This window comes from Oncorhynchus kisutch, linkage group LG8 (assembly GCF_002021735.2).
Source record: "Oncorhynchus kisutch isolate 150728-3 linkage group LG8, Okis_V2, whole genome shotgun sequence".
NCBI classification, from domain to species: Eukaryota; Metazoa; Chordata; class Actinopteri; order Salmoniformes; family Salmonidae; genus Oncorhynchus; species Oncorhynchus kisutch.
The window spans coordinates 11,828,691-11,847,797 of record NC_034181.2 but is presented as its reverse complement, the minus strand read 5'-3'; the positions used below and the strand labels follow the sequence as shown (position 1 = coordinate 11,847,797).

At 46.9% G+C, this 19,107-nt stretch overlaps 1 protein-coding gene across 2 annotated transcripts in view; it reads right to left on the bottom strand.

Moving 5' to 3' along the window:
- LOC109896189 (serine/threonine-protein kinase TAO3-like) overlaps positions 1 to 19,107 on the bottom strand; it is a 152,559-nt gene that overhangs the window by 88,040 nt on the left and 45,412 nt on the right. For both annotated transcript variants that reach the window (XM_031829673.1, XM_031829674.1), the window contains exon 2: positions 15,004 to 15,096. The gene's annotated coding sequence lies outside the window, so the exon portion shown is untranslated. The remainder of the gene's footprint in view (positions 1 to 15,003; positions 15,097 to 19,107) is intronic.

The following is a 19,107-nucleotide window of genomic DNA, read 5'->3' as shown; positions in this document are numbered from 1 at the left end:
GTGTCCCACTTGTTGTTGATTCTTCACAAAAAAATACAGTTTTATATCTTTATGTTTGAAGCCTGAAATGTGGCAAAAGGTCGCAAAGTTCAAGGGGGCCGAATACTTTCGCAAGGCACTGTATATCAAGGAATTGGCGTGGGCACTAGAAAAGTCTGCAGCACCCAGCCTCACCCTACTAGAATCTGAAGTCAAATGTCTACTGTTTGCTGATGATTTGGTGCTTCTGTCACCAACCAAGGAGGGTCTACAGCAGCACCGAGATATTCTGCACAGATGCTGCCAGACCTGGGCCCTGACAGTAAATCTCAGTAAGAACAAAATAATGGTGTTCCAAAAAAGGTCCAGTCGCCAGGACCACAAATAGAAATATCATCTAGACACCATTGCCCTAGAGCACACAAAAAACTATACATACCTAAACATCAGCGCCACAGGTAACTTCCACAAAGCTGTGAACGATCTGAGAGACAAGGCAAGAAGGGCATTCAATGCCATCAAAAGGAACACAAAATTCAACATACCCATTAGGATCGGACTAAAAATACTTGAATCAGTCATAGAGCCCATTGCCCTTTATGGTTGTGAGGTCTGGGGTCCGCTCACCAACCAAGACTTCACAAAATGGGACAAACACCAAATTGAGACACTGCATGCAGAATTCTGCAAAAATATCCTCCGTGTTTAACGTAGAACACCAAATAATGCATGCAGAGCAGAATTAGGCCGATACCCACTAATGATCAAAATCAAGAAAAGAGCCGTTAAATTCTACAACCACCTAAAAGGAAGCGATTCCCAAACCTTCCATATCAAAGCCATCACCTACAGAGAGATGAATCTGGAGAAGAGTCCCCTAAGCAAGCTGGTCCTGGGGCTCTGTTCACAAACACAAACACACCCCACAGAGCCCCAGGACAACAGCACAATTAGACCCAAGCAAAACAAAAAGATAATTACTTGACACATTGGAAAAAATTAACAACAAAATGGAGCAAACTAGAACAGAGAGTACACAGTGGCAGAATACCTGACCACTGTGACTGACCCAAACTTAAGGAAAGCTCTGACTATGTACAGACTCAGTGAGCATAGCCTTGCTATTGAGAAAGGCCGCCGTAGGCAGACATGGCTCTCAAGAGAAGACAGGCTATGTGCACACTGCCCACAAAATGAGGTGGAAACTGAGCTGCACTTCCTAACCTCCTGCCCAATGTATGACCATATTAGAGACACATATTTCCCTCAGATTATACAGATCTACAAATAATTTGAAAACAAACTCAAATTTGATAAACTCCCATATCTACTGGGTGAAATTCCACAGTGTGCCATCACAGCAGCAAGATATGTGACCTGCCACAAGAAAAGGGCAACCAGTGAAGAACAAACACCATTGTAAATACAACCCATATTTATGCTTATTTATTTTCCCTTGTGTACTTTAACCATTTGTGCATTGTTACAGCACTGTATATATACATGTGACATTTGTAATGTCTTTATTGTTTTGAAACTTATCTGTGTGTAATGTTTACTGTACATTTTTATTGTTTATTTCACTTTTGTATATTATCTACCTCACTTCCTTTGGCAATGTTAACACATGTTTCCCATGCCAATAAAGCCCCTTGAATTTAATATATCGAAGGATAGAGGGTCAGAGATAGATAGAAGGATAGAGGGTCAGAGATAGATAGAAGGATAGAGGGTCAGAGATAGATAGAAGGATAGAGTGTCAGAGATAGATAGGATAGAGGGTCAGAGATAGATAGAAGGATAGAGGGTCAGAGATAGAAGGATAGAGGATAGAGGGTCAGAGATAGATAGAAGGATAGAGGGTCAGAGATAGATAGAAGGATAGAGGGTCAGAGATAGATATATAGAAGGATAGCGGGTCAGAGATAGATAGAAGGATAGCGGGTCAGAGATAGATAGAAGGATAGCGGGTCAGAGATAGATATATAGAAGGATAGCAGGTCAGAGATAGATAGAAGGATAGAGGAGTGGGGATAGATAGAAGGATAGAGGGTCACGGATAGATAGAAGGATAGCGGGTCAGAGATAGATAGAAGGATAGAGGGTCAGGGATAGAAGGATAGCGGGTCGGAGATAGATAGAAGGATATAGGGATGAGAATAGATATAAGGATAGAGGGTTGGGATAGATAGAAAGAAGGTTGGAGATCGAAAGAAGGATAGAGGACAGGGTCGGAGATAAAAAATGGAGCAAATGAAGAGGTCACATGGCCTCTCTAGGGCCCCTTTGCTTCCATCTCTCTTCCCTCTTTTCTTGCTCCCCCCCCTCCTCCCCCCTTCAGGAATGTATGATATGATGCAACTAGACAACAACAGGTTGAAACTATGCTGTTGGTCCTCACTACCCGCTTACACCATGTGTGTGTGTGCACGCGCATAGCGCATATTGAAATAATTGCAGATCTATCTATGAATGACACTGTGCTGAGGGATGTGATTAGGGACGCGGCTTAGACAGATTAGGGAGTTAGTGCGTGGGTGTGTGTGTGTGTAAATCGAAGCATGTGTGCTCACGTGTGTGTGTGTGCGCGAGTGAGCATACATACATGCGTCCGTGCGAATGAGTTGAGCGAAGGCACACACATGTCCTCACCTTTGCAATTGTACACAAACATACACTCCCGTTAAGAATATTGGTAAACAGACACGCTCTCACATATCCTCTTTCCCAAATACACACATTTCACCCACCAATATGGTGGTTTCTCACGCTGTGGGCTCCCTGAGGCCACTGCACTGCCATTACTAATTCATCTTCAAACGTGATGCTATGAAAGAAGACCATCAGGCTGCTGAATATTACATTCTACAGCTCTGCTCTGATGCACACACACGCAGAAACGTCTTCACGGGACCAAAAAGACCAAAATGGACCTGGGGCTTGATATGCATACATTGTTTTAAATGGAGACCCATATAGACCTGGTCAGAGTCAGACCGATCCGAGTGAGGGAAGCAGCAGAAAATGAATTTTTTTTAAGCGACTTTACTAACCAGAGCTGATAAAGAGCGAGAGAAGAGATAGAGAGAGGCAGAGAGAGAGAGAGAGAGAGAGAGAGAGAGAGAGAGAGAGAGAGAGGTAGAGAGAGAGGTAGAGAGAGAGAGAGAGAGAGAGAGAGAGAGAGAGAGAGAGGTAGAGAGAGAGGTAGAGAGAGAGAGAGAGAGAGAGAGAGAGAGAGGTAGAGAGAGAGGTAGAGAGAGAGAGAGAGAGAGAGAGAGAGAGAGAGAGAGGTAGAGAGAGAGAGAGAGAGGCAGAGAGAGAGAGAGAGAGAGAGAGAGAGAGAGGCAGAGAGAGAGAGAGAGAGAGAGAGAGGCAGAGAGAGAGAGAGGTGCCGCTCTAGCAGGCGGGGGAGGGGCAGTACTGGGAGAGAGAGACACGGAGAGCAGGGAAGAGGGAGGGAGAGACCGCAACCAACCAACAAGCCAACTCTCGCTAGTAGACCAAGAGATGCTATAACTAGGTTATTTATCATCCACTATGATAGATGCTATAACTAGGTTATTTATCATCTACTATGACAGATGCTACAGCTAGGTTATTTATCATCTACTATGATAGATGCTACAGCTAGGTTATTTATCATCCACTATGATAGATGCTATAGCTAGGTTATTTATCATCCATTATGATAGATGCTATAGCTAGGTTATTTATCATCCACTATGATATACGCTTTTGCTAGGTTATTTATCATCCATTATGATAGATGCTATAGCTAGGTTATTTATCATCCACTATGATAGATGCTATAGCTAGGTTATTTATCATCCACTATGATAGATGCTATAGCTAGGTTATTTATCATCCATTATGATAGATGCTATAGCTAGGTTATTTATCATCCACTATGATAGATGCTATAGCTAGGTTATTTATTACCCACTATAATAGATGGTATAGCTTGGTTATTTATCATCCACTATGATAGATGCTATAGCTAGGTTATTTATCATCCACTATGACAGATGCTATAGCTAGGTTATTTATCATCCATTATGATAGATGCTATAGCTAGGTTATTTATCATCCATTATGATAGATGCATGAAGACCCCTAACAAGCAGCACAGGGGTCAATGAACCCCTGATCAACTGAGTCAGCCCAGCATGAGAGTCACCCATTAGTGCCCGCTGCCCGCACTACAAAGACTCTATGCACGCAAGTACACACACACACACACACACACACACACACACACCACACACACACACACACACACACACACACACACACACACACACACACACACACACACACACACACACACACACACACACACACGTCAGACTGAAACAGCAGGAGAGCTCTACTCCACTGAGCGCCACCTGGTACAGTGAGATAGATGTTGATAGCTTGGGTGTACAGTGCATTCAGAAAGTATTCACACCCCTTGACTTTTTTCCACATTTAGCTGTGTTACAAAGTGGGATTAAAATGGATTTAATTGTATTTTTTTTGTAAACAATCTACACAAAATACTATGATGTCAAAGTGGAAGAAATATTCTAACATTTGTAAGAAATTAACTTCATTAATGTGGCTGCTACCATGATTCGTGAGAAAGTTAGACACAAAAATCATACCCCCAAGACATGCTAACCTCTCACCATTATAATAATGAAGAATGGCCGAAGGAGATTGTTCTATTGCGTGTGTTTTTTCCGCATTACTTGTACCTTATTATGTACGTTATGTTTCTGCCACCGTGTCCTATGACCGAAAAGAGCTTCTAGATATCAGGACAGCAATTACTCACCCCGTACTGCAGGAATACTTATTTTTCAACGAGTCTGACGAGAATTATTTACATCAGACGACCGACAAGGCCCTCATCCCTGTCATTCGCAGGAGAAAAAGACGAAGGTATCAGAGACTGAGGTATCAGGGATGAAGGTCCGGGTGCTCTGTAAGGATCCAATGCCGAGATGGCAATCTACTTTTACCATCGGTCCTATTAGCCAACGTACAATCAATCGATAATAAAACAGACGAACTACGATCACATATATCCTATAAGAACATCCAATAGTCAAAGGTTAATGAAATACAAATGGTATAGAGGGAAATAGTCCTATAATTCCTATAATAACTACAACCTAAAACTTCTTACCTGGGAATATTGAAGACTCATGTTAAAAGGAACCACCAGCTTTCATATGTTCTCATGTTCTGAGCAAGACACTGAAACGTTAGCTTTCTTACATGGCACATATTTTACATGGAATATATTGCACATCTCCAACACTTTGTTTTTGCATTATTTAAACCAAATTGAACATGTTTCATTATTTACTTGAGGCTAAATTGATTTTATTGACGTATTATATTAAGTTAAATAAGTGTTCATTCAGTATTGTTGTAATTGTCATTATTACAAATAAAAAATACATGTAAAAAACGGCCGATTAATCGGTATCGGCTTTTATGGTCCTCCAATAATCGGTACCGGCGTTGATAAATCATAATAGTCGACCTCTAATCTCTATTGCACTCAACACTGCCCTTTCTCACCTGGACAAAAGGAACACCCATGTGAGAATGCTATTAATTGACCTCAGCTCAGCGTTCCACACTATAGTGACCTCAGAGCTCATCACTAAGCTAAGGACCCTGGGACTAAACAACACCCTCCGCAACTGGATCCTGGACTTCCTGACGGGCCGCACCCCAGGTGGTAAGGGTAGGTAACAACACATCCTCCACACTGATCCTCAACACGGGGGCCCCCTCAGGGGTGCATGCTCAGTCCCCTCCTGTACTCCCTTGTTCACTCATGACTGCATTGCCAGGAACGCTCCCAACACCATCATCAAGTTTTCTGATGACACAACAGTGACAACGATGAGACAGCCTATAGGGAGCAGGTCAGAGACCTGGACGTGTGGTGACAGGACAACAACCTCTCCCTCAACGTGATCAAGACAAAGGAGAGGATTGTGGACTACAGGAAAAGGAGGATCGAGTACGCCCCCATTCTCATCGAGGGGGCATTTCACTACAGTAAGACAGACCATTCCTCATTACGTAGTCCTATAACCTAGCTCACTACAGTAAGACAGACCATTCCTCATCATGACGTAGTCCTATAACCTAGCTCACTACAGTAAGACAGACCATTCCTCATGACGTAGTCCTATAACCTAGCTCACTACAGTAAGACAGACCATTCCTCATGACGTAGTCCTATAACCTAGCTCACTACAGTAAGACAGACCATTCCTCATTACGTAGTCCTATAACCTAGCTCACTACAGTAAGACAGACCATTCCTCATGACGTAGTCCTATAACCTAGCTCACTACAGTAAGACAGACCGTTCCTCATCAGAGAGTCACTGCTCCATCACATGTGCGCCAGACAGACACAAAGGAACTTTAGAAAATATGTGCCATTGCCTGCACTCAGCCTCTGCCAAGGCTTCCAACAACATTATCTTTCATCATGCTTGGTCCAGTTGTATTCGATTTTGTGCTATAGCCCAACTGTCGTTTTAGCAGAGGTGGCCAATATCGAATATCACAATGTTTATGTGTATATAGTCACAATAGGACGATGGTTGACATCACTCAAACCTAACCAATACAAATCTGCCAAATTGTGCATAATGTATGGTTGTTGGGAAGGACAGAGGGACAGAGAGAGATAATTAGATAATGATCCTTTCACTTTATATTACTAGCATGATATTACAGAGTAGGATTAGTGCTTTTGATATTAAACTGTGGTATTTAATCCCATAGAGAATCACTGCACTTCAGTAAAGCCTTACTATAATCAAGACGGAGAGCCTGGGTGCAGTAATAATGCTTCACATCACCACTGTGGAGTATACGTGTACTTTACAGTATTAATAACACACGTTAACACATGGTCATTTCGTCTCATATGGATGTGAATGGGTGATTTGTGTTGATTCAATTGTAATGAACATGAACTATAGGACATAGGAGTATGCCTGTGAGGGGGAATTCAGCAGTAGAGATGAATGTGATTCGTGAGATGTATTCTCTCACCGCGCTGAAACATGGGTTATACGCATGCGCACACGGACGGACACACATACAGTAGAGTTCGGAATCAACCACCCCCTCTTCCCTTCGGTGACCCCCTCCCTCACCCTCCAACACTAAAACCCAGCCCTCCCTCCTACAGTAAAACCCAGCCCTCCCTCCATCCATCTGAAAACCCAGCCCTCCCTCCTACAGTAAAACCCAGCCCTCCCTCCTACAGTAAAACCCAGCCCTCCCTCCTACAGTAAAACCCAGCCCTCCCTCCTACAGTAAAACTCAGCCCTCCCTCCTACAGTAAAACCCAGCCCTCCCACCTACAATAAAACCCAGCCCTCCCTCCTACAATAAAACCCAGCCCTCCCTCCTACAATAAAACCCAGCCCTCCCTCCTACAGTAAAACTCAGCCCTCCCTCCTACAGTAAAACCCATCCCTCCCTCCTACAGTAAAACTCAGCCCTCCCTCCTACAATAAAACCCAGCCCTCCCTCCTACAATAAAACCCAGCCCTCCCTCCATCCATCTGAAAACCCAGCCCTCCCTCCTACAGTAAAACCCAGCCCTCCCTCCTACAGTAAAACCAATACTTCCCTCATACAGTAAAACCCAGCCCTCCCTCCTACAGTAAAACCCAGCCCTCCCTCCTACAGTAAAACCCAGCCTTCACTCCATCAGTAAAACCCAGCCCTCCCTCCTACAGTAAAACCAATACTTCCCTCCTACAGTAAAACCCAGCCTTCACTCCATCAGTAAAACCCAGCCCTCCCTCCTACAGTAAAACCCAGCCCTCCCTCCTACAGTAAAACCAATACTTCCCTCATACAGTAAAACCCAGCCCTCCCTCCTACAGTAAAACCCAGCCCTCCCTCCTACAGTAAAACCCAGCCCTCCCTCCTACAGTAAAACCCAGCCTTCCATCCTACAGTAAAACCCAGCCTTCCATCCTACAGTAAAACCCAGCCCTCCCTCCTACAGTAAAACCCAGCCTGCCCTCCCTCCATCCATCCATCTTTGTGAAAACCCAGTTCTCTCTCCATCCATCCATGTGAAAACCCGGCTCTCTCCATCCATCCACGTGAAAACGCGGCCCTCTCTCCATCCATCCATGTGAAAACCCGGCCCTCTCTCCATCCATCCATGTGAAAACCCGGCTCTCTCCATCCATCCACGTGAAAACACAGCCCTCTCTCCATCCATCCATTTGAAAACGTGGCCCTCTCTCCATCCATCCATTTGAAAACTCGGCCCTCCCTCCCTCCCTCTGAAAACTACACCCTACCAAAAATATTGTCTGCCCCCCCCCCTCAGCCTTGGCTATGGGCTCCCCAACTCTCTGAGCTCTCTCTGCTGTATGACTCAACAGCCAGCTTTGCTCCTGGCGTTCTGTGTGTATGTGCTTCTCTTCTCCCAGTGAAGTTTAATTCTGAGTGATTGCTCTACAAAGGCAGCAGCAGCATCATCATCATCATGCCGGCTTGAGTATGTAGAGCAGCAAGAAAGGATCAACACTACCAACCATTAGGGAGAAACCACTACCAACCATTAGGGAGCAACCACTACCAACCATTAGGGAGCAACCACTACCAACCATTAGGGAGCAACCACTACCAACCATTAGGGAGAAACCACTACCAACCATTAGGGAGCAACCACTACCAACCATTAGGGAGCAACCACTACCAACCATTAGGGAGCAACCACTACCAACCATTAGGGAGCAACCACTACCAACCATTAGGGCTCAACCACTACCAACCATTAGGGCTCAACCACTACCAACCATTAGGGAGCAACCACTACCAACCATTAGGGAGCAACCACTACCAACCATTAGGGAGCAACCACTACCAACCATTAGGGAGCAACCACTACCAACCATTAGGGAGCAACCACTACCAACCATTAGGGAGCAACCACTACCAACCATTAGGGAGCAACTACTACCAACCATTAGGGATCAACCACTACCAACCATTAGGGAGCAACCACTACCAACCATTAGGGATCAACCACTACCAACCATTAGGGAGCAACCACTACCAACCATTAGGGAGCAACCACTACCAACCATTAGGGATCAACCACTACCAACCATTAGGGAGCAACCACTACCAACCATTAGGGCTCAACCACTACCAACCATTAGGGAGCAACCACTACCAACCATTAGGGAGCAACCACTACCAACCATTAGGGAGCAACCACTACCAACCATTAGGGAGCAACCACTACCAACCATTAGGGAGCAACCACTACCAACCCTTAGGGAGCAACCACTACCAACCATTAGGGAGCAACCACTACCAACCATTAGGGAGCAACCACTACCAACCATTAGGGAGCAACCACTACCAACCATTAGGGAGCAACCACTACCAACCATTAGGGAGCAACCACTACCAACCATTAGGGAGCAACCACTACCAACCATTAGGGAGCAACCACTACCAACCATTAGGGACCAACCACTACCAACCATTAGGGAGCAACCACTACCAACCATTAGGGAGCAACCACTACCAACCATTAGGGAGCAACCACTACCAACCATTAGGGATCAACCACCACCAACCATTAGGGAGCAACCACTACCAACCATTAGGGAGCAAACCACTACCAACCATTAGGGAGCAACCACTACCAACCATTAGGGATCAACCACTACCAACCATTAGGGAGCAACCACTACCAACCATTAGGGAGCAACCACTACCAACCATTAGGGAGCAACCACTACCAACCATTAGGGAGCAACCACTACCAACCATTAGGGAGCAACCACTACCAACCATTAGGGAGCAACCACTACCAACCATTAGGGAGCAACCACTACCAACCATTAGGGAGCAACCACTACCAACCATTAGGGCTCAACCACTACCAACCATTAGGGAGCAACCACTACCAACCATTAGGGAGCAACCACTACCAACCATTAGGGAGCAACCACTACCAACCATTAGGGAGCAACCACTACCAACCATTAGGGAGCAACCACTACCAACCATTAGGGAGCAACCACTACCAACCATTAGGGCTCAACCACTACCAACCATTAGGGCTCAACACACCAACCATTAGGGAGCAACCACTACCAACCATTAGGGAGAAAGCACTACCAACCATTAGGGAGCAACCACTACCAACCATTAGGGATCAACCACTACCAACCATTAGGGAGCAACCACTACCAACCATTAGGGAGCAACCACTACCAACCATTAGGGAGCAACCACTACCAACCATTAGGGAGCAACCACTACCAACCATTAGGGAGCAACCACTACCAACCATTAGGGAGAAACCACTACCAACCATTAGGGAGCAACCACTACCAACCATTAGGGCTCAACCACTACCAACCATTAGGGAGCAACCACTACCAACCATTAGGGAGCAACCACTACCAACCATTAGGGAGCAACCACTACCAACCATTAGGGCTCAACCACTACCAACCATTAGGGCTCAACACACCAACCATTAGGGAGCAACCACTACCAACCATTAGGGCTCAACACACCAACCATTAGGGAGCAACCACTACCAACCATTAGGGAGAAACCACTACCAACCATTAGGGAGAAACCACTACCAACCATTAGGGAGAAACCACTACCAACCATTAGGGAGCAACCACTACCAACCATTAGGGAGCAACCACTACCAACCATTAGGGAGAAACCACTACCAACCATTAGGGCTCAACACACCAACCATTAGGGAGCAACCACTACCAACCATTAGGGCTCAACACACCAACCATTAGGGAGCAACCACTACCAACCATTAGGGCTCAACACACCAACCATTAGGGAGCAACCACTACCAACCATTAGGGCTCAACACACCAACCATTAGGGAGCAACCACTACCAACCATTAGGGCTCAACACACCAACCATTAGGGAGCAACCACTACCAACCATTAGGGCTCAACCACTACCAACCATTAGGGAGCAACCACTACCAACCATTAGGGAGCAACCACTACCAACCATTAGGGAGCAACCACTACCAACCATTAGGGAGCAACCACTACCAACCATTAGGGACCAACCACTACCAACCATTAGGGAGCAACCACTACCTACCATTAGGGAGCAACCACTACCAACCATTAGGGAGCAACCACTACCAACCATTAGGGAGAACCACTACCAACCATTAGGGCTCAACACACCAACCATTAGGGAGCAACCACTACCAACCATTAGGGCTCAACACACCAACCATTAGGGAGCAACCACTACCAACCATTAGGGCTCAACACACCAACCATTAGGGAGCAACCACTACCACCATTAGGGATCAACACACCAACCATTAGGGCTCAACACACCAACCATTAGGGAGCAACCACTACCAACCATTAGGGAGAAACCACTACCAACCATTAGGGAGCAACCACTACCAACCATTAGGGAGAAACCACTACCAACCATTAGGGAGCAACCACTACCAACCATTAGGGAGCAACCACTACCAACCATTAGGGAGCAACCACTACCAACCATTAGGGAGCAACCACTACCAACCATTAGGGAGCAACCACTACCAACCATTAGGGAGCAACCACTACCAACCATTAGGGAGAAACCACTACCAACCATTAGGGCTCAACACACCAACCATTAGGGAGCAACCACTACCAACCATTAGGGCTCAACACACCAACCATTAGGGAGCAACCACTACCAACCATTAGGGCTCAACACACCAACCATTAGGGAGCAACCACTACCAACCATTAGGGATCAACACACCAACCATTAGGGCTCAACACACCAACCATTAGGGAGCAACCACTACCAACCATTAGGGAGCAACCACTACCAACCATTAGGGCTCAACACACCAACCATTAGGGATCAACACACCAACCATTAGGGAGCAACCACTACCAACCATTAGGGCTCAACCACTACCAACCATTAGGGATCAACACACCAGGCATTAGGGATCAACACACCAGGCATTAGGGCTCAACACACCAACCATTAGGGATCAACACACCAACCATTAGGGAGCAACCACTACCAACCATTAGGGCTCAACACACCAACCATTAGGGATCAACACACCAGGCATTAGGGATCAACACACCAGGCATTAGGGATCAACACACCAGGCATTAGGGATCAACACACCAGGCATTAGGGCTCAACACACCAACCATTAGGGATCAACACACCAGGCATTAGGGATCAACACACCAGGCATTAGGGATCAACACACCAGGCATTAGGGCTCAACACACCAGCCATTAGGGATCAACACACCAGGCATTAGGGCTCAACACACCAGCCATTAGGGGCTCCAACACCCCAACAATTAGGGGCTCCAACTCACAACCCATTAGGGGCTCCAACTCACAACCCATTAGGGGCTCCAACACACCAACCATTAGGGCCTCCAACACGCCAACCATTAGGGGCTCCAACACGCCAACCATTAGGGGCTCCAACACGCCAACCATTAGGGACTCCAACACACCAACCATTAGGGGCTCCAACACACCAACCATTAGGGACTCCAACACACCAACCATTAGGGCCTCCAACACACTAACCATTAGGGACTCCAACACACCAACCATTAGGGCCTCCAACACGCCAACCATTAGGGAGCAACCACTACCAACCATTAGGGCTCAACACACCAACCATTAGGGAGCAACCACTACCAACCATTAGGGCTCAACCACTACCAACCATTAGGGAGCAACCACTACCAACCATTAGGGAGCAACCACTACCAACCATTAGGGAGCAACCACTACCAACCATTAGGGAGCAACCACTACCAACCATTAGGGACCAACCACTACCAACCATTAGGGAGCAACCACTACCTACCATTAGGGAGCAACCACTACCAACCATTAGGGAGCAACCACTACCAACCATTAGGGAGAACCACTACCAACCATTAGGGCTCAACACACCAACCATTAGGGAGCAACCACTACCAACCATTAGGGCTCAACACACCAACCATTAGGGAGCAACCACTACCAACCATTAGGGCTCAACACACCAACCATTAGGGAGCAACCACTACCAACCATTAGGGATCAACACACCAACCATTAGGGCTCAACACACCAACCATTAGGGAGCAACCACTACCAACCATTAGGGAGAAACCACTACCAACCATTAGGGAGCAACCACTACCAACCATTAGGGAGAAACCACTACCAACCATTAGGGAGCAACCACTACCAACCATTAGGGAGCAACCACTACCAACCATTAGGGAGCAACCACTACCAACCATTAGGGAGCAACCACTACCAACCATTAGGGAGCAACCACTACCAACCATTAGGGAGCAACCACTACCAACCATTAGGGAGAAACCACTACCAACCATTAGGGCTCAACACACCAACCATTAGGGAGCAACCACTACCAACCATTAGGGCTCAACACACCAACCATTAGGGAGCAACCACTACCAACCATTAGGGCTCAACACACCAACCATTAGGGAGCAACCACTACCAACCATTAGGGATCAACACACCAACCATTAGGGCTCAACACACCAACCATTAGGGAGCAACCACTACCAACCATTAGGGAGCAACCACTACCAACCATTAGGGCTCAACACACCAACCATTAGGGATCAACACACCAACCATTAGGGAGCAACCACTACCAACCATTAGGGCTCAACCACTACCAACCATTAGGGATCAACACACCAGGCATTAGGGATCAACACACCAGGCATTAGGGCTCAACACACCAACCATTAGGGATCAACACACCAACCATTAGGGAGCAACCACTACCAACCATTAGGGCTCAACACACCAACCATTAGGGATCAACACACCAGGCATTAGGGATCAACACACCAGGCATTAGGGATCAACACACCAGGCATTAGGGATCAACACACCAGGCATTAGGGCTCAACACACCAACCATTAGGGATCAACACACCAGGCATTAGGGATCAACACACCAGGCATTAGGGATCAACACACCAGGCATTAGGGCTCAACACACCAGCCATTAGGGATCAACACACCAGGCATTAGGGCTCAACACACCAGCCATTAGGGGCTCCAACACCCCAACAATTAGGGGCTCCAACTCACAACCCATTAGGGGCTCCAACTCACAACCCATTAGGGGCTCCAACACACCAACCATTAGGGCCTCCAACACGCCAACCATTAGGGGCTCCAACACGCCAACCATTAGGGGCTCCAACACGCCAACCATTAGGGACTCCAACACACCAACCATTAGGGGCTCCAACACGCCAACCATTAGGGACTCCAACACACCAACCATTAGGGCCTCCAACACACTAACCATTAGGGACTCCAACACACCAACCATTAGGGCCTCCAACACGCCAACCATTAGGGCCTCCAACACGCCAACCATTAGGGGCTCCAACACACCAACCATTAGTGGCTCCAACACACCAACCATTAGGGCCTCCAACACGCCAACCATTAGGGACTCCAACATGAATCACAATGAATGACACCAAGATGTTGTCTGTAACATGTACGGTTCACACATCATAGGGTCTTACAGTATAATGACTAGATGTTGTCTGTAACATGTACGGTTCACACATCATAGGGTCTTACAGTATAATGACTAGATGTTGTCTGTAACATGTACGGTTCACACATCATAGGGTCTTACAGTATAATGACTAGATGTTGTCTGTAACATGTACGGTTCACACATCATAGGGTCTTACAGTATAATGACTAGATGTTGTCTGTAACATGTACGGTTCACAGATCGTCAGGAAGCAGATACAGGTCCAAAAGGGCCACTTTCATCATGATTTTTACATGAAGTGAGAATTCCCAGAACAATCTGGGATACCAAAAATATTTAGTCGTAATGCCGAAGTGGAATCGCCCCTGTACAGTAGCTGTCTGCTAGTGCCGAACGACCACATGCATCATTACCTTAGTGTGTGATGGAGTTCTGCTGTTCTCTAGGCCAAGAGCGGGTCTATAGTCCACTCAGCTGCTTCATGGCTGGGACAGATGGAGAAAAACCTGAGGAAACAGAGGAAAGAGCATACTTACATAAATAAATCAAGTATAGAAAACTTCAGCATGACATAACTGATCAAAACAGGTTGAAATTACGTAATTCACTTCAACAGAGTTTGTACTTAAACAAATATGTACGTATCAGAAGTGCACTGTAATAATTCATAACCCTTACAGGTTGTTTGAACACACTGTTAGTGACTAGTACAGAGTACAGTCTAGGCCTATCATACCCTGAGTTGGTTAGGTGGTAGAGCATCCCCATCCACGAAGATACAACAGAGCTCTGGTTTGGCAGCAGCTAGCTAGCTACAGCACTGTCACATCTACAAGTGCTCTGGTCTGGCAGCTAGCTAGCTAGCTTCAGTACTGTCACATCTACAAGTGCTCTGGTCTTGCAGCAGCTAGCTAGCTTCAGTACTGTCACATCTACAAGAGCTCTGGTCTGGCAGCAGCTAGCTAGCTACAGTACTGTCACATCTACAAGAGCTCTGGTCTGGCAGCAGCTAGCTAGCTTCAGTACTGTCACATCTACAAGTGCTCTGGTCTGGCAGCTAGCTAGCTAGCTTCAGTACTGTCACATCTACAAGTGCTCTGGTCTGGCAGCTAGCTAGCTAGCTTCAGTACTGTCACATCTACAAGAGCTCTGGTCTGGCAGCAGCTAGCTAGCTTCAGTACTGTCACATCTACAAGTGCTCTGGTCTGGCAGCTAGCTAGCTAGCTTCAGTACTGTCACATCTACAAGTGCTCTGGTCTTGCAGCAGCTAGCTAGCTTCAGTACTGTCACATCTACAAGAGCTCTGGTCTGGTACCAGCTAGCTATCTACAGTACTGTCACATCTACAATAAGGCACTGAAGTTAAACTGCTAAAAATGTGGCAAAAAATCTAACTTCAGGTCCTGAATAGAGAGCATTACTTTTGGGGCGAACCTAAGTCCAACAACACATCACAGAGCCACACTTTTCATATTTTCAAGCATTGTGGTGGCTGCATCATGTCATGGGTATGCATCATGTTATGAGTATGCTTGTTATCAACAAGGATTAGTGAAGTCTGGCACCTAGCTCCAGTCTGGACATGCTGTCAGTGGCAAGACAACAAAATAACATGTTGTGAAGTGAACATCCATCCAACCAGACAACAGCCAAAAGAAAAGAGACTCACATTATTCATCCAATGATCGCTGAGCTCTTCCAAGATAACTACTTCCTCTTTCTCCAAATTATTTACTCCTCTCCTCTAGATAACGCAGGCCTCACATCTCTCTCTAGATAACACAGGCCTCACATCTCTCTCTCTCCTCAAGATAACACAATCCTCACATCTCTCTCTCTCCTCTAGATAACACAGGCCTCACATCTCTCTCTCTTCTCAAGATAACACAATCCTCACATCTCTCTCTCTCTCTCTCCTCTAAATAACACAGGCCTCACATATCTCTCCTCTAAATAACACAGGCCTCACATCGCTCTCTCTCTAGATAACACAGGCCTCACATCTCGCTCCTCTAGATAACACAAGCCTCACATCTCGCTCTCTCCTCTAGATAACACAAGCCTCACATCTCTCTCTCTCATCTAGATAACACAGGCCTCACATCTCTCTCTTCTAGGTCTCATATCAATTCAATTCAATTCAAAGGGCTTTTCGACTTTGGAAACATTGCCAAAGCAAGTGAAATAGATCAACAGAAGTGAAATAAACAATAAAAAGTCAACATGACAATCACAGGTTTCAAAGGAAAGACACATCTCAAATGCCATATTATGGCTATTTACTGTACAGTGTTATAACAATGTGAAAATAGTTCAAGTACAAAAGGGAAGAAACAAAATATGGGTTGTATTTACAATGTTTGTTCTTCACTGGTTGTGAATCTTTCTGCTGTGATTGTACACTGTGGTATTTCACCCAGTAGATATGGGAGTTCAGAAAAAATCCTCCCTCTAGATACCACAGGCCTCAGATCAGGTATAACAAGCCACAGTTTGAATAATAAAGGACAAAAAGAGGACCTAAATGTATTTTGCTTCTTGTGAGTGTCGCTACAATGATTTATAACCGAAAGTGATGCAGAAGGCAGGAGCCTTGGGAAAGTTGAGCTCTCAAGTCTTGCCTTCTTGTCCTCCCTCCTTCAGAAAGAGAGTAGCCAGAGAGAGAGGAGTCAGAGATAGAGAGAGGCAGGCAGGCAGAGAGAGGCAGGCAGAGAGAGGCAGGCAGAGAGAGGCGCAGAGAGAGAGGCAGAGAGAAGAGAGAGAGGCAGAGAGAAGAGAGAGAGAGGCAGAGAGAGAGAGAGAGAGAGAGAGGCAGGCAGAGAGAGAGAGGCAGAGAGAGAGAGAGAAAGAGGCAGGCAGAGAGAGAGAGGCAGAGAGAGAGAGAGGCAGGCAGAGAGAGAGAGAGAGAGGCAGGCAGAGATAGATAGAGAGAGAGAGGCAGGCAGAGAGAGAGAGAGAGAGAGAGAGAGAGAGAGAGAGAGAGAGAGAGGCAGAGAGAGAGAGAGAGGCAGAGAGAAGAGAGAGAGAGGCAGAGAGAGAGGCAGAGAGAAGAGAGATAGAGAGAGGCAGAGAGGGAAGAGAGATAGAGAGCAGGCAGAGAGAGAGAGAGCAGAGCAGAGAGAGAGAGAAGAGGCAGAGAGGCAGAGGGAAGCGAGAGGAGAGAGAGGCAGAGAGAGAGAGCAGAGAGGCAGAGAGATAGAGTAGAGAGGCAGCAGAGAGAGAAGAGGCAGGCAGAGAGAGTAGAGAGAGAGAGGCAGGCAGAGAGAGAGAGAGGCAGGCAGAGAGAGAGAGAGAGAGAGGGCAGCAGAGAGAGAGAGAAGAGGCAGCAGAGAGAGAGAGAGAGAGGCAGAGAGAGGAGAGAGAGGCAGAGAGAGAGAGAGAGAGAGAGCAGAAGAGAGAGATAGAGGGCAGAGAGAGAGAGAGAGAGAGAGAGAGGGGAGTAGAGAGAGAGAGAGAGAGAGAGAGAGAGGCAGGCAGGCAGGCAGAGAGAGAGAGAGAAGCAGGCAGGCAGAGAGGCAGAGAGAGAGGCAGAGAGAGAGAGGCAGAGAGCGAGAGAGGCAGAGAGAGAGAGGCAGAGAGAGAGAGGCAGGAGGCGAGAGAGGCAGAGAGAGAGAGAGGCAGAGAGAGAGAGAGGCAGAGAGAGAGAGGCAGAGAGAGAGGCAGAGCAGAGGAGAGAGAAGAGGAGAAGAGATTGGCCAGAGGTTGAGAGAGAAGAATGAGGGGGAGAAAGGGGGTCCTATATTTTGTGTGTGATGTGACTAACAGTGCTAGGTCAGAGAACGCCTCGTAGCCAAGGGCAGGAGACGGCCTTCAGACACTGTTATTGCTGTGTGTGTGTGTGTGTGTGTTAGACTGTGTATGTGAGAGTGTGTGAGTGATCTATGTGCAGGACAAACTGTGAGTACATGTGCAGACATCCTTCAGACACTCATTGATGTGTGTGAGTACGTCAGTGTGTCATTATTAGTGTGTGTACCCATAACTGTGTGTGTGTGTCCATGACAGTGTGTGTGTGTACCCATGACAGTGTGTGTGTGTACCCATGACAGTGTGTGTACCCATGACAGTGTGTGTGTACCCATGATAGTGTGTGTGTACCCATGACAGTGTGTGGTGGACCCATGACAGTGTGTGTGCGTGTGTGTACCCATGACAGTATGTGTAGGGCGGGGGGAGGAGAGAAAATAGAGAAGGAGGGAGGGAGAGAGGGGGGAAGGGGAGGGAGAGAGAGAGAGAGAGAGAGAGAGAGGGGAAGGGGAAGGGGAGAGAGAGAAGGGAAGGGAGGTTGGAGGGAGGGAAAGAGGAAGGGAGAGGGAGAATGGAGAGAGGAAGGGAGAGGGAGAAGGGGGAGAGGAAGGGAGAGGGAGAAGGGGGAGAGGAAGGGAGAGGGAGAAGGGGGAGAGGAAGGGAGAGGGAGAAGGGGAGAGGAAGGGAGAGGGAGAGAGGAAGGGAGAGGGAGAGAAGGGAGAGAGGAAGGTAGAGGGAGAAGGGAAAGAAGGGAGAGAGGAAGGGAGAGG